The sequence below is a fragment of the Pinus tabuliformis genome, chromosome Q (assembly GCF_031772625.1).
Source record: "Pinus tabuliformis cultivar Carrire ecotype Pingquan chromosome Q, CPIR1, whole genome shotgun sequence".
NCBI classification, from domain to species: domain Eukaryota; kingdom Viridiplantae; phylum Streptophyta; class Pinopsida; order Pinales; family Pinaceae; genus Pinus; species Pinus tabuliformis.
The window spans coordinates 648,100,815-648,114,737 of NC_142296.1; the positions used below are offsets into that span (position 1 = coordinate 648,100,815).

General features: G+C 44.0%; 1 protein-coding gene across 1 annotated transcript in view; it reads left to right on the forward strand.

Annotated features, from left to right (window-relative positions):
• LOC149221175 (uncharacterized) overlaps positions 1 to 13,923 on the forward strand; it is a 273,434-nt gene that overhangs the window by 12,000 nt on the left and 247,511 nt on the right. The gene's annotated exons all lie outside the window — the stretch shown is intronic.

Sequence of the window (13,923 nt, forward strand, 5' to 3'; positions counted from 1 at the left end):
GAATCATCTTAAAGGGTTCTTCATTCTGCTTCGCGAACTTGGCCAGGAATGATCTATCATATATATCCTGAGGGTCGGGAAGATGATACATTTGTTTCAAATCTTCGGCTTTAAATGATCCCATCAGCTCCATCTTTGAATTCTTGAATTGTCTGTCTTCAATATTGACATTCTCCACTACCCATCTAACCATATCCGTGTATGGTAGTATCTTGGCTCTTGCTCCTATTCTGTGAAGAAAAGAGCAAGCAGTGTCTTTGAATTGAGCTGTCGAGGGTAGTATTGAATCTGTTGTTGCCTTGGTAACAATAACTTCAGGTTGCTCATTTTCAAGTCTATTATAGATAACTTCCCACGCCGTTGCTCCTCCATCAACACTGCAAACCATATCAGAAAATATGGGTGGCATCTCTGTAACCTCAGATTCTGAAACACTCTGTTGCTTCTGTTTTTGCATTACTTTTCATAAGGACATCTCTTTTGAAGCTTTCTTGAAATGAAAGAGAGATATATCAGAGTAAACAGTAGAGGGAAATTAAGGCTGAAGAGCTCTTTGAAATGACTTGAATCATGGGAAGATTTGAACGCAATCTCTATATTAACTAGCCATGACTTGAAAATATTAACTTCTCTCCTCGAGTTGCTAAACAATAATTGCTCTGTCAACCCACTTGATATTTCATTAAAAACTCAATAACTTCCCACACTTTACGTCTAATTTGCCGCATCGCTACTTTCAAACGTTGCAACATAGCGCTGTTCGTAGATAATGCGAAATGCGATTGCGAAACATCGCAATATCGCATTTCGCAATTTTTAAGGGATAACATAGTGGCATGCCTTATTAAATTGCGATCTATGAAATGCGATCGCATATTCTTAGAGTGTTGCGATTGAAAAATCGCAGTGGAGACTTTATCGCATATCACATTTCAGGATTTTCTTTAGGATGTTAATAATTGTCACATGGAAAACTGCGAGATGCGATTTGCGATGATAAAAGTTTAAGTCTGGGTTCTATTCTAAAGGTTTAAGGCAAATTTTAGAGTTAGCGCTTATTTTCAAAAGCTAAAAATTTAAAAGGGTCCCCATTTATATGTCAAATACTAACTATTAATTCCTATAAATGGGGGTGTTGTTACATAGTACAACACATCCATATACCCAAGTGTGGGCTTCCCTTATTTTAGCTACCCTTGTACCATGGCATATGGCCCGGAGCTTCCCCTTCATGCCCTACTCCATTCCATCACTATATCACATGCCACCTACCATTTGATGGATGTACAATGGACATGTCACCCCTTTTAGAGGTTGAAACCACCTATTAGGTTCCTTGGTTAACCTCAGCTTGGAGACACTTGTACATGCCAAAGCCCACTATGGAAGGGCGTGCTACTATGAAGTGTCTGCTTGTTTTGCATGGTTTGTAAGCTATTTTACTTGAATACTCTAATGATTTCTTGTACTGGAAGGTGAGGGGACACATTGGATCTTATACAGGATTGTAGGTGGGTCTCCATTTGGGGTTTGGTCTCTTTATACGGGGTCCAAGCCGTCTAGAGTGTCACATTGGCACTTGTAGGGTGAGCGTTGAGAGCTATGGGCCTCCACCATAGTAGAGAGCACTTCATGGATCCTCCAACTCCATTATTTGATTGCTCATGTTCCACCCTTTTGGATGAGGATGATGCACTTGGATCACCATGCCCAACTGAATTCCCACTTGTACCATACACTTGGCAGATGTTCCATGGCCCAGATGAGGATGTGTCTCGCCATGGGAGACAAATGGATGGCTTATGCTATCATTCTAACCCTGCAAATGGTTTACAAGCATTATCGATCCACTTGGAGACCCATGAAGATGTCATTGTGCCCCCACACCCACTTGGGGCACCACATATGACTTGTTTGGAAATCAAGGGGCCAACCCCTTGAGCACTGTGTTTGGAGCCTATTATCTCAACTTGGCACACATTGGACTTGTTACCCACCATTTTGTGGGTAATATACCTAGGAGATTATTTTCTTTAAGGTGGTCCTTAGCCAGCAGCCAACAACCCCTTGCAGCCACCAACTAGCTCATTGTGCCATTTCTCTACCACCTGAGCCAGCCATGTGGTCCCTTGCCCATCTGCCATGATCGTATGTTTGAAGGTGGGCCTCCCGAACCTAAAGGTATGTCTTGTCATTTGGAAATTGAGTATTGTAGTTTGCTTATCATGGACACTTCTGGGCATGGATTAATGGGGGGATTCGGCAGAAAGAATGGGCTAGGTCTGTGCTCTTGTCCCCTAGACCCCTTTTAGGTATTAACCTTGGATTCTAGTCCCGTGGGATCTCTTTTACTGACCATTTGGCTCTAGGGATGGTATTTCATGGGAAACCTCGATTTTGGTTGTGTGGTCTCGCTCCCTTATCCACTTATATTACCCTCTTTCCATTCATTATTACCCCATTCATCATTTGTCCCACCCGAGTCCACATTCCTCCACTGGGTCCACATAGAGTTAGCATGCCCTTTCTCCTTGTCCACACCTTGGGTCGTGGCCTGGAATGAAGCCGAAGGTTGATGCAAATAAAAAGAAAGATAAAAAAATATATGGCCATATTCAACAGGAAAATGTACCACAAAATGCAAAAGATGGTCAGGACAAACACATTTAGCACGTGGGCAAAAGCCAATACATGAGCTCTGCCCCATCATCATGGCCATCACCCTGGTTCCTACAGGTTCTAAGAACCTCCTTCATCATATAGGAACCCATGATTTTCCCAACCCCTGGTGGGCAATGAATCGCCCCACCTTAAAAAGGGGTATTCACTGCTATATCTTATACATCATGCTCTTACCCCTTGAACCCCGAGCAGTTAATCAAAGAAAATCATAAAAAACAAAAGGCATATAAAGAAGGGTGGAAAAATCAAGGTCGAGGCACCTCATGTACCATGATTGCTCCCTCCTATACATCATCAACCCAAATGTGGGCTTCCCTCTTATTAGATACCCTTGTACCCCAACATGTGACCCAGGGTTGCCCCTTCTCATCCCCTACTTCATTCACTCATCTGTCACATCCCAACACCTTTTAAGGGATGTACATTGACTATATTATCCCCTTTAGAAGTAGAAACCACCTAATAGGATTATTGATTAACTCCATTTGGAGTTCAGGAGACATTGGCACATCCCAAAGCCCATTATGGAAGGGCAAGCCATTATGAAGTCCCCACTTGTGGTCCATGATTGGTAAGCTCACTTACTCGGTTTCTCTAATGACTTGTTGTACTGGAAGGCTAGGGGATGCATTGGGTCTTATGCAGGATTGCAGATGGTTTCCATTTTGGGTTTAGTTGCCCTATACGGGGTCTTAATCCTCCAGAGGGCTATATTGGCACATGTTGGGTGTGCGTTGAGAGCCATAGGCCTCCACAGTAGCAGACAACACTCCATGGATCCCCATAGGCATTTAGAGATTGCTCGTGGTTCACTTATTGGACGAAGAAGATGCACCTGATCCATCATGCCTAGCTGGCCCCAGATTTGCATCATACATGTTGAAGTTTCTAAGTTTACTTAGTTTAGAAACCCTTCATGCACTTTTTCTGATTTATTCCTACCTATTTGTTATTTTTCTTTAACAAGTTATTTACAAAGTAAATACTGAAAATAAACACCAGTGCATGCTCAACATATTACAGATCAACAACTAAAAGAAACAAGAACAAACACACCACATGACACCATTATTTTTGGACCAATGTCCCCGGAAAAACCCAATGCGGGAAAATCGGTGCAGCTATCTAAAGGTTTTCTTATTAAGCAATATCAGAGTACAATCTGGGTGTCGAAACTGGCCTACCCAACAGAGAATTTCCTTAGCAGCTATACCTCACAATTTGAGAGAAATCTCCTGGCTGAAACCCTGGAAAATCCTTTTGGCAGCTCCTCAACACAAAACTGCTTTGCAACCCCAACGTCTGCCCAATCTGGACTGCGTCAGCCCCTCTCTGTCTCACGCTGGCCTTGCATCAGCCTTTCTTGGCCCGTGTCAGCCCCAGGAGGCCCTGCGTCAGCTTCCTGGGCCTCTGCGTCAGACACGCTGGCCTCTCTGGTGCTCTGCGCAGCACTTGGCTGCCTCTGCGTGGCCTTGCGTGAGCCCTTGCTGGCTCTGCGTCACTCTCTTTGGCTGCTGCGCTGCTCTCCCGGCACAATCTTTGCCTTCTCTGTTTCTCTGTACTCAATGCCCCTCAGCTGCTCTCCTGATCACTGATTCTATCTCTCTTAGCAAACCCCGCTCTAGAGAATAGAATCACTGATCACTGGTGTGTTCTCTAAGTGACCCTCAAGCCTCCTCTTATACTTTTCCTGTTGACATTTCAACGGCCGAGATTAAGTCCCTAATCAACGGCTAAGATTAGATCTGGCTTGATCCATGTCTTTTGGACCATTCTAACATAGATTCATATTAATACACATTAATATTTTATTTTCCCTAAGTTTAGACTTAGGGACTCCATTAAAAATATTAATTATTTTAATATCCCCTGATCTGTTTAGAATCTGCCCAAACCCTTCTTGGGTATTGGAGATCTCATGTGCCCCAACCTCTCCACCAAATTTCGTGGCTAGAGCACATCCGATGCTACTCCAAATCAGCACTTCCTCTTAGCGAGGATTGTTCTCTAGCAATACTCCTCACTGAGTATTACTCTGATCATCCGGCATCGGTACCTGTGTTGATGCTAGGCCTTCCTGCCCAACATTCTTTGCACTGTTGCCTCCTGTACTGCTGCCCATTGTTCTACCATTGTCACTGCTGCATCTATACGGCAACTCCCTCTGCATCCGTGCTGCTGTTGGTCCTTTTTTCCAGCACTACATCTGCATTGCACCTCCTCATCATGCTACATCGAGCTGCCCACTGCTGCACTGCAACTCAGTTACTGAGAAGTAACTGATCTCCCAATTGACCTCCCATTTGGGCTGGAGACACCCACTGATGGTGAAGCTTCTTCTGTTGCTGACAAGTGCTCCCTCTCTGACCTCTGCGCTGCTGCAACAACTCCTTGCATCTCGCACCGTTGCACACTTCTTTGTGCCTTCCTGCACTGGTGCAACACTCTTGTGCCTCTCACATTGTTGCAGCCTGCTAGCTCTGTGCTGTCTCGGGACTCCTGCACTGTAGTTCTCTTTGTCGCTCCATCTGCTTCCATCTCTACACACTTAGTCAGTCCTGCTACTCCTCGTCGGGGCTCCTGTAGCAAGGTCTAATCCAAGAGGCTGGGTACCTCTAGGATCCTGCCTCTCATCGCCTGTAGTCTGCTTGACTATAGCTCGATGTCTCTCCACTTCCACTCAAGTGGTGCGTGTGCACTCATGGCACAGTCATTGTCTGTCAAAACTTCCTTCTCTGCCCGTGCTGGCGCTGCCTTAGTCTCGGAAGCACTTGATCTTGGAGAGATCTTTCTTCTTTCGCTTCTACTGCTTTCCCTCAGATGCTAGGGCCACATCCTCCTCCTCCTGCTTGACCTTGATCCCTTTGCTACTGTTACTTGTCTTCGACTGCCGTTTGATCTCTTCCTGGCGAAGAACTGCCCACATCTTGTCCCAAGGTGGGAGAGTCCCTTTGCCCAGGATACTCTGGACAAACAATTCCCAATCTTTTGAGACAACATTCAGGGCTGTCCTCACCATAAGTTCTTGATCCGGTGTCGCTCCTATAGCAGTCAACTAGTCTCGGATCTCATTCAGTCATCCGAGGAAGGTGTCAATTGATTGACCCTTCTTCATTTGATACGACTTCATTTGGTTCTCGAGCAGCATTCTTCTCTGCACAGAAGTATGCTGGTACAGGTTCTTGAGAGCCTTCCACATCTCAACTGCCATTTCCTTCTCGGCTATATGTGGTACCACATGATCCTTGACCCCGTCAAGGATAATGCACTTGGCCCTTGCCATCGCCTCTTCGTACTTGTCGTTATCATTGGGGTCAACTGGGATAGCTATAACCTTCAAGGCGAAGTTCTTGACACGATCCCTATCAAGCATTGATAAGATTCTGGCCTTCCAGACTGCGAAGTTCGATGCTCTGTCCAGTCTATCTTGGTCTCTTACCCCGTGTAGTGCCATGACGCTCCTCTACTTCCCTCCTGGAAGTTCTCTGTTCGACTCCTCTGAGTCTCTACTTCCCGTCTGGAAGTTCTCTTTTGGACTCCCTTTGAGTCCTGATTTCCCTCCTGGAAATCCTTCTGCCGCTTGTCGAGATGCCCCCTACTCTGATTGTCTTGTGCAATTGCACTGCTGATCCAGGTTCCTCGGCTAGAAACCCTCGGTAACAACTCCTTTGGCCCTGCTCTGTCAGGTACTGTTCTGACTACAATACCTCACCAACTCCACTCTGCAATATTTCTGTAACCTTCTAGACTCCAGCAACTGCCTCTCTGTGAACTGCGTTAGCCCCTCTTTGCCTCACAGTGGCTCTACGTCACCCCAAATGGGTTTGCATCAGCCTTGGGATGCCCTGCGTCAGCCCTTTGGCCCTCTGCGTCAGCAACGCTGGCCTCTCTGAGGCTCTGCGCAGCTCCCGACTTCTTCTGCGTGGCTCTGGCTGGCTCTGCGTCACACTTCTTGGCTTTTGTGCTGCTAGAAACAACTTCTGTCACCTCGGGACAGTGTTTTTCTGCTGCTATTGCTTTGCTTGGCTGATGTCTTTTAGTCCTCCTGTGATTTGCAATCACGCTCTGATACCATGTTGAAGTTTCTAAGTTTACTTAGTTTAGAAACTCTTCATGCACTTTTTCTGATTTATTCCTACCACCCTTTATTTTTCTTTAACAAGTTATTTACAAAGTAAACACTGAAAATAAACACCAGTGCATGCTCAACATATTATAGATCAACAACTAAAAGAAACAAGAACAAACACACCACATGACACCATTATTTTTGGACCAATGTCCCCGGAAAAACCCAATGCGGGAAAACCAGTGCAACTATTTGAGGGTTTTCTTATTAAGCAATATCAGAGTACAATCTGGTTGCCGAAACTGGCCTACCCAACAGAGAATTTCCTTAGCAGCTATACCTCACAGTTTGAGAGAAATCTCCTTGCTGAAACCCTGGAAAATCCTTTCGGCAACTCCTCAACACAAAATTGCTCTACAACCCCAGCGTCTGCCCAATCTGGACTGCGTCAGCCCCTCTCTGTCTCACGCTGGCCCTGTGTCAGCCTTTTTTGGCTTGCGTTAGCCCCAGGAGGCCCTGCGTCATCTTCCTGGGCCTCTACATCAAACATGCTGGCCTCTCTGGTGCTCTGCGCAACACTTGGTTGCCTCTGCGTGAGCCCTTGCTGGCTCTGCGTCACTCTCCTTGGCTGTTGCACTGCTCTCCCGGCACAATCTCTGCCTTCTCTGTTTCTCTGTACTCAATGCCCCTCAGTTGCTCTCTCGATCACTGATTCTATCTCTCTTAGCAAACCCCGCTCTAGAGAATAGAATGACTGATCACTGGTGTGTTCTCCAAGTGACCCTCAAGCCTCCTCTTATACTTTTCCTGTTGACATCTCAACGACCGAGATTAAGTCCCTAATCAACGGTTAAGATTAGATCTGGCCTGATCCATGTCTTTTGGACCATTCTAACGCAAATTCATATTAATACACATTAATATTTTATTTTCCCTAAGTTTAGACTTAGGGACTCCACTAACAATATTAATTATTTTAATATCTCCTGATCTATTTAGAATCTGCCCAAACCCTTTCTGGGTATTGGAGATTTCATGTGCCCCAACCTTTCTACCAAATTTCGTGGCTAGAGCACATCCTATGCTACCCCAAATCAATAATACATTTGGCAGATGATCCAGCACTTGCACGATGATGTGGCATCACCTACACTATCATCCTAGCCCTCGCAGGCGATTTACAGGCAGCTTCGATTTGTTTGGAGACCCATGAGGACACTTGTGTTCCCCCACATGTCATTTGGAGCACCACAGGTTATTACAAGAGGCCAACCCCTTGTCCACTGCTTTTGAGGGTCTTATTCTTAATTGTGGCACCCATGGATCTCATTAGGCCTCTTAAAGAGTCCTCTGACATGCATAGATTATTATTTGACCTCTTGAGAGGCTTACTCTTTCATTTATGAGCTAGTTTGGTGGGCTTGTCACCAAAAGTTGAATTATTAGAACATTATTTTATTTTTGGGGCTTATGTAGGCCAAGTAGGCTAATTCGAATTCCTAATTTGTATATAAATACAAGTGAGATGAGTTCATTTGCTCGTCATCACTTTGGATTGGATCTCTTCTTTCTTGAGAACTTTGCACTTTTTCTAGAGGATGAATTGGAGCTTTATGGATGAATACTGATGTGTGGATATTGGTCTATCTTATCTTGGAGCTTCTTTTTTGTCAAGTGTGGATGGTTGGATATACTCCGTTACATGTAAGTACATGCCTTTAATGTTATTCTTGTTTTACTTTGTCATATCCATTGGATTGAGATTTTCGCTATTTCTAGGGCTAATTGCTGCATGCATTTAATGCTTAAAATTGTGGAATTTTGTCTCCATTATAGCATCTCTCAATGTATGGGCCATGTAATGTGAACGAAATCTCCTAGGGGCAATTCTATCAAAGAATTTGACCTTGATAAGCCATCTCCTTTGCACATCGAAGTATAAAAGTTGCAAGATTGCTTCTCCTTGACCTATAAAGCTAGCGAAGTGGTCTTGAGGCCTCATTCCACCTATTTATCACTTGCTACCCCCATTAGAGGGATGTACTTTGGACATACAATCCCCTTTAAGGGTTGAAACCACCTAATAAGGTACTTGGTTAACCTCCTTTGGAGCTTGGAGACACTAGCACATGCCAAAGCCCACTACGGAAGGACATGCCATTTATGAAGTGCCCACTTTGTTATCCATGGTTTGTAAACTCTTACCCAATTATTTTAATGATTAGTTGTACTGGAAGCCTAGGGGACGCATTGGATCTTATGTAGGATTATAGGTGGTTTCCATTTGGGTTTGGTCTCCCTATATGAGATCCTAACCCCCAAAGGTTTACATTGGCACATATAGGGTGTGCATAGAGAGCCATTGGCTTCCATAGCAACCAACAACACTCCACGGATCTTCATCGATGCTCAGAGACTACTAGCGATCCACTTTTGGGATGATGGTGATATGCTTGGTACATTATGCCCAGCAGGCCCCCGCAGGAGCCCCACTCTCTTAGCAGGTGTCCTAAGACCTGTACGATGTGATGGAAACATTCATTCTACCACTCGGACCCTTGCAGAGGATCTACAGGCATCTCTGATTCATATGGAGACCCACAGGGTCATTTATGTGCCCTCAAACCCACTGGGAGCACCACAGGTCTACTACTTGGAGAACAAGGGGCCACCCCCTTATCCATCATATTCTGAGGAATTTATTCTTCAGTATGGCACTTCAGGACATTATCAGGCCTTTGGAGGGGTACCCACAACATGTACATATTATTATTTGGCCCCTTGTAAGGCTTATTTTTACACTTATGAGCTAGTTTGGTGGGCTTGTCATAGATAGGGGTTTTATTTGCACATTATTTTATCATTAGGGACTAATGTAGGCCCATAGGCTAATTCGAACTCCTTAGGAGGCTATATATTGATGTTAGATACTTTCATTTGGATCATCACTTGACTGGGGATCTCTCTAATCATAGAGAACTTCACATTTTTCCTTGGAGGATATCTTTTGGAGATGGATGAATTTTGTCGTATGGATTTGGGCTATTTTTCTTGTCTTGGAGCTTTGTCTTGCAAACAAAATGTTGGTTGGATATATTCTATAATGTTGTAAGTAAATTTTGACATTGTTATTCTTGTTGTTGCATACTGCTAAAATTAGGGCTAGTTGTTGCATAATTGAAATGTGGAATTAAGCATGTTTTAGCTAATTTAATGTATGGAACAACGTTATATGAACGAAATGTCCTAGAGATTATTTGTCTCGATAATATTGCAACATTTTCTTTGAAGTATATATGCTTGAAGGTCAATTTTCTTTTCTTTCTCTCAACATTGGATGAAGCTGACTTTCTGGGCCTCCTTGATCAAGAAACCAAGTTCTTACTCATCATCATCCTTGACTCCATATCCCCAAGTGAATTAGGCACTGATCCCTCAAAAAAGGTGATCATTTTAACCCTCTTTTTACCCTTTCCCCTTTTTCCCTAGGTCTAGCCCCATTAGGTCACCCAGGGCATCAATTTCCCGGGAATTGACCCAAGGAAAAATTTCGATCTCCTACAAACTACTGCGCTGGTGGGTCCCTTCCCTCTCCTCCAAATTTGAGGCAATTCTAACAGTGGAATCTCTGAGAATCCCAAGCCCTAGCTCTATGATCAAATTTTGCCTAGGCATTCCCAAGGCTAGACCTCAACAGGATCAATTCAACCTTTTGAAGTAAATATTCTTGTTTGGTCTTTTCCTTTTACCTTGTCCACGATAGGAACATCATTAGTTGCTACATTCCATCCCCGAACCTGGACTGGGTCCACCTGGCCTTGTGTGGTCCCACTTCTCAATAAAGATTATTTGTCAAGCACCATTTGGGAGTCCAAGTTTCCCAGGGATTATAGGGATTGAGAACCTCGTCTATAAGGCTATTCCTTCTCCCTCAACCCTCCAATCCTGACCCCTTACCCCTGGAGGACCAAGTCCCTTGCTTAAAGAGCAAGCAAGTTCCATTCTTCACTCCATCCTTGGGAAAGGGTTTCTAGGGTCACTTTCCACCTATCCATTGACATATACTTTACAAGTGATCCCTACACTATTGGGACTCCTCCCATCGGTGAAAGTCCATAAAGAGCAGGGAGACTTAACAGTGGTGATAGTGGGCTAAGCCTCCACCGTTGCCCTTAACCTAGTAGTTGCCCTCTTAGGAACCCCTTTTAGGTCCCCTGCTGGTTTGAGTGGTAATAATACCAACTCAGAATCTCCAACCCCAGGAGAGGGATCGAATGCCCAAACTCCAACACATAGAACAACCCTGACATGTGGATGTTGCACCTTGTGCAACTCCGATTGTCTCATCCCGCTATCCAGGTCAACACATGAGATCTGACTACGTAGCTCCATCTCCCTTTCTCCAATGGGCAAAGGTGACCCAAAAGTTCTGCTAACCTGGTCATCCCCTTTGGTATGTCTAGACAACTCTGCCTCCCTCAACCCAATGCATAAGGGTGGGCTAATAACGCTGTAGATCCCATCAGTGTGCCTCTGAAGTGAACTGTGTTGAAATCCCAATGTGTGGTCTTTATGCTGCCCCTCATCAATGGCTAGCCCAAAGGATGGTTGCACATCCTCATCATTCATGGACTCAACACAAGCTTCCAACTGCTCCTCCATAGACAACCCAACATGAAAGACATGCTCACCAGTCGGCTGTAGGTGACTGTCTTCCAGCAACTTTGTCATAGATTTGGATGCCTCTGTACCTATTGGCTCCTCATCAATAGTGGGGATGTCTCCTGACACCTCATCAACCTGTGGTGTGCTACTATCACCTGAGAACTCGGTCACAACCCGAGATACCTCATCAATGGATACCTCAACAATGGATGGTATCTCATCAACGAGTGTATGCTCCACTGTTTCCTTGCCAACCATGGCCCTTTGAACTACTCTCTCGTCTTCTTCCTTAACCCTCTCCATCATCCCAACATAATTCCACTGAATCCCCATTGGTTTGTGCATGCCTCTTAGTTCACAGAACCCCCAAAAAGAGAGGGATGCCTGAATGTTATGACCCAACGATTAGTATGCCCTCCAATTTGCTTCCAATAACTCCACATCAATTGCAATCATGTCTTGCCATCTTGATGCGTTACCCATAATTTTGGGCATAGTGGATTTCCTGTATAATTGAGAATGGTCCTGATTCCCAATTGCGGAATGAATCAACTTCTCGCCCACATCAATCATCATTTTTTGCATCCTAATTACCTCATTGAAGATTACTGCCATGTTGTTTGATTCTAATCTTTCTTTGGGTCCCATGATTTCTTAGCTTTTTATTCTGGTCTTGTCATAGAACGAAGGGTTTCCCACAGGCTGAGCCAAGATTATTGCTCTGATACCACTGTAATGTTCCAAAAATGAAATAACAGTGCTAAACAAGCGAATAACAATTTTCACCACAAAATTTTTAAAACAATTTAGTAAATATCTAGAACAATCAGAAATATGGAAGCAACTGAGCCATTTTATTATAAACTTGTGCAAGAGTACAAAATATGGAAAGAATGAACCTAGGATTGCCTCAAAGGCAAGTGGAGCAAAGCCCAGGTGAAGCAATGACTACCCGGAGCTACAATCAACTGACCAACTGCTGCATTGTGCAGTCCCTAGCAATTCTGCACGGTCTGCTGCAAAGATATGGCTGAAAACCCCACCTCTAGTGCTTAGAAAAATTTGCAAAATTAGATATGAGATCCTTGCCAAAAACTTAGAAAAATCCAGAAATGGTTTTGGCTTGGTTTTGAACTTCCAAAATCGACTCCCAAATGGCCCTACGCCCAACAATTCTGCATTGTCTGCTGCAAAGATATGACTGAAAACCCCACTTCCGGTGCTCAGAAAATTCTGCAAAATTAGATTTGAGGACCTTGCCAAAAACCTAGAAAAACCCGGAAATGGTTTGGCTTGGTTTTGACCTTCCAAAATCTACCCCCAAAAACCCTACGCTTTCCAATAGCTGTTGAAGCACGCTGTCTGTCAAACCACCAGCAAAATCCTCCCTAAACACTCCTGAAATGTAACAATCAACTCCACCAATACTTCCCTTATTTCTCTCGGCAAGCAATAGCCCCAATGGCTGAAACTCTATCTCCCACATATGACCATCTTCTCTCTTCTGCGCTGGCCACAGAGTCTGCAAAATCACTCTTGAATATTGCTGCCACTTCCATTCCTCAAACTCACCCAATAGCCAATAAATCTATTGAGCCTTCTTCTCCTAATTTCTCTCGGTAATAGCCATCCGGAAGAATGCTGCAATGGCCACACTAGATCCACTATTGCGTCTTCTGGAAATACGCATTGCAAGGGCGAACTGAATGCAAATGTTGGAAATCTCTCTACAAATTTCCTTCGGATGATAATGGATGAACCTCTCTAGGGTGGCACTCGAAATCCTCCGAAGAAAGGGTGAGTTTTTCCTTTGGAAAACTCTTGCTAAACAACAAGTGACCCAACTAAACAACTCGAGCAACATAATCAAATTCGATAAGCCAAGAATGCCAAATGAAGTGTGCTGCCTTCCTTTTATAACTTTCGTGGAGCCTTTCTTCCCCCCTTTTCTCCCCTTTCATGCATTTCGAATCATTGGCTTAGGGAGTGCGTATTTCTTCTGTGAGTGGTCCCCACATATCATTAACAAAACAAAATAATATAAAATTAACTTGCCTCTAACTCCTAAGTCTTATATCAAAAATCAAACGGGCCCCGTAAGGTAGAAATAAATCCTATTCCAAAATAATTTAGGAAGGGACATTACACCACGTGACTAGGATACAAGATTAACCCCCAAGTTGAGGTAAGGGAACAATAGTACAGTCAAAGCTTGTTCTTTCTGTCGAATCTCCCACTAATCCATGCCCAAATGTGACCAAGAAAAGTAAGCATAAACACCCAATTACATAATGAAAAACCCATACCTTCGAGGTTGGAAGGCCCACCTTCAAACATACAATCATGAAAGATGAGAGAGGGCACACAATGGTTGACTCTCGTGGTGGAGAATAGTAGCACATCTGTTGGAATTTATAAGTTTAACCCGTTAGAAATTCTTCCTTTACTATCTGATTTATTTCTTCCTACTTGTTCAATTACTTAACAAGTTATTTACCATGTAAATA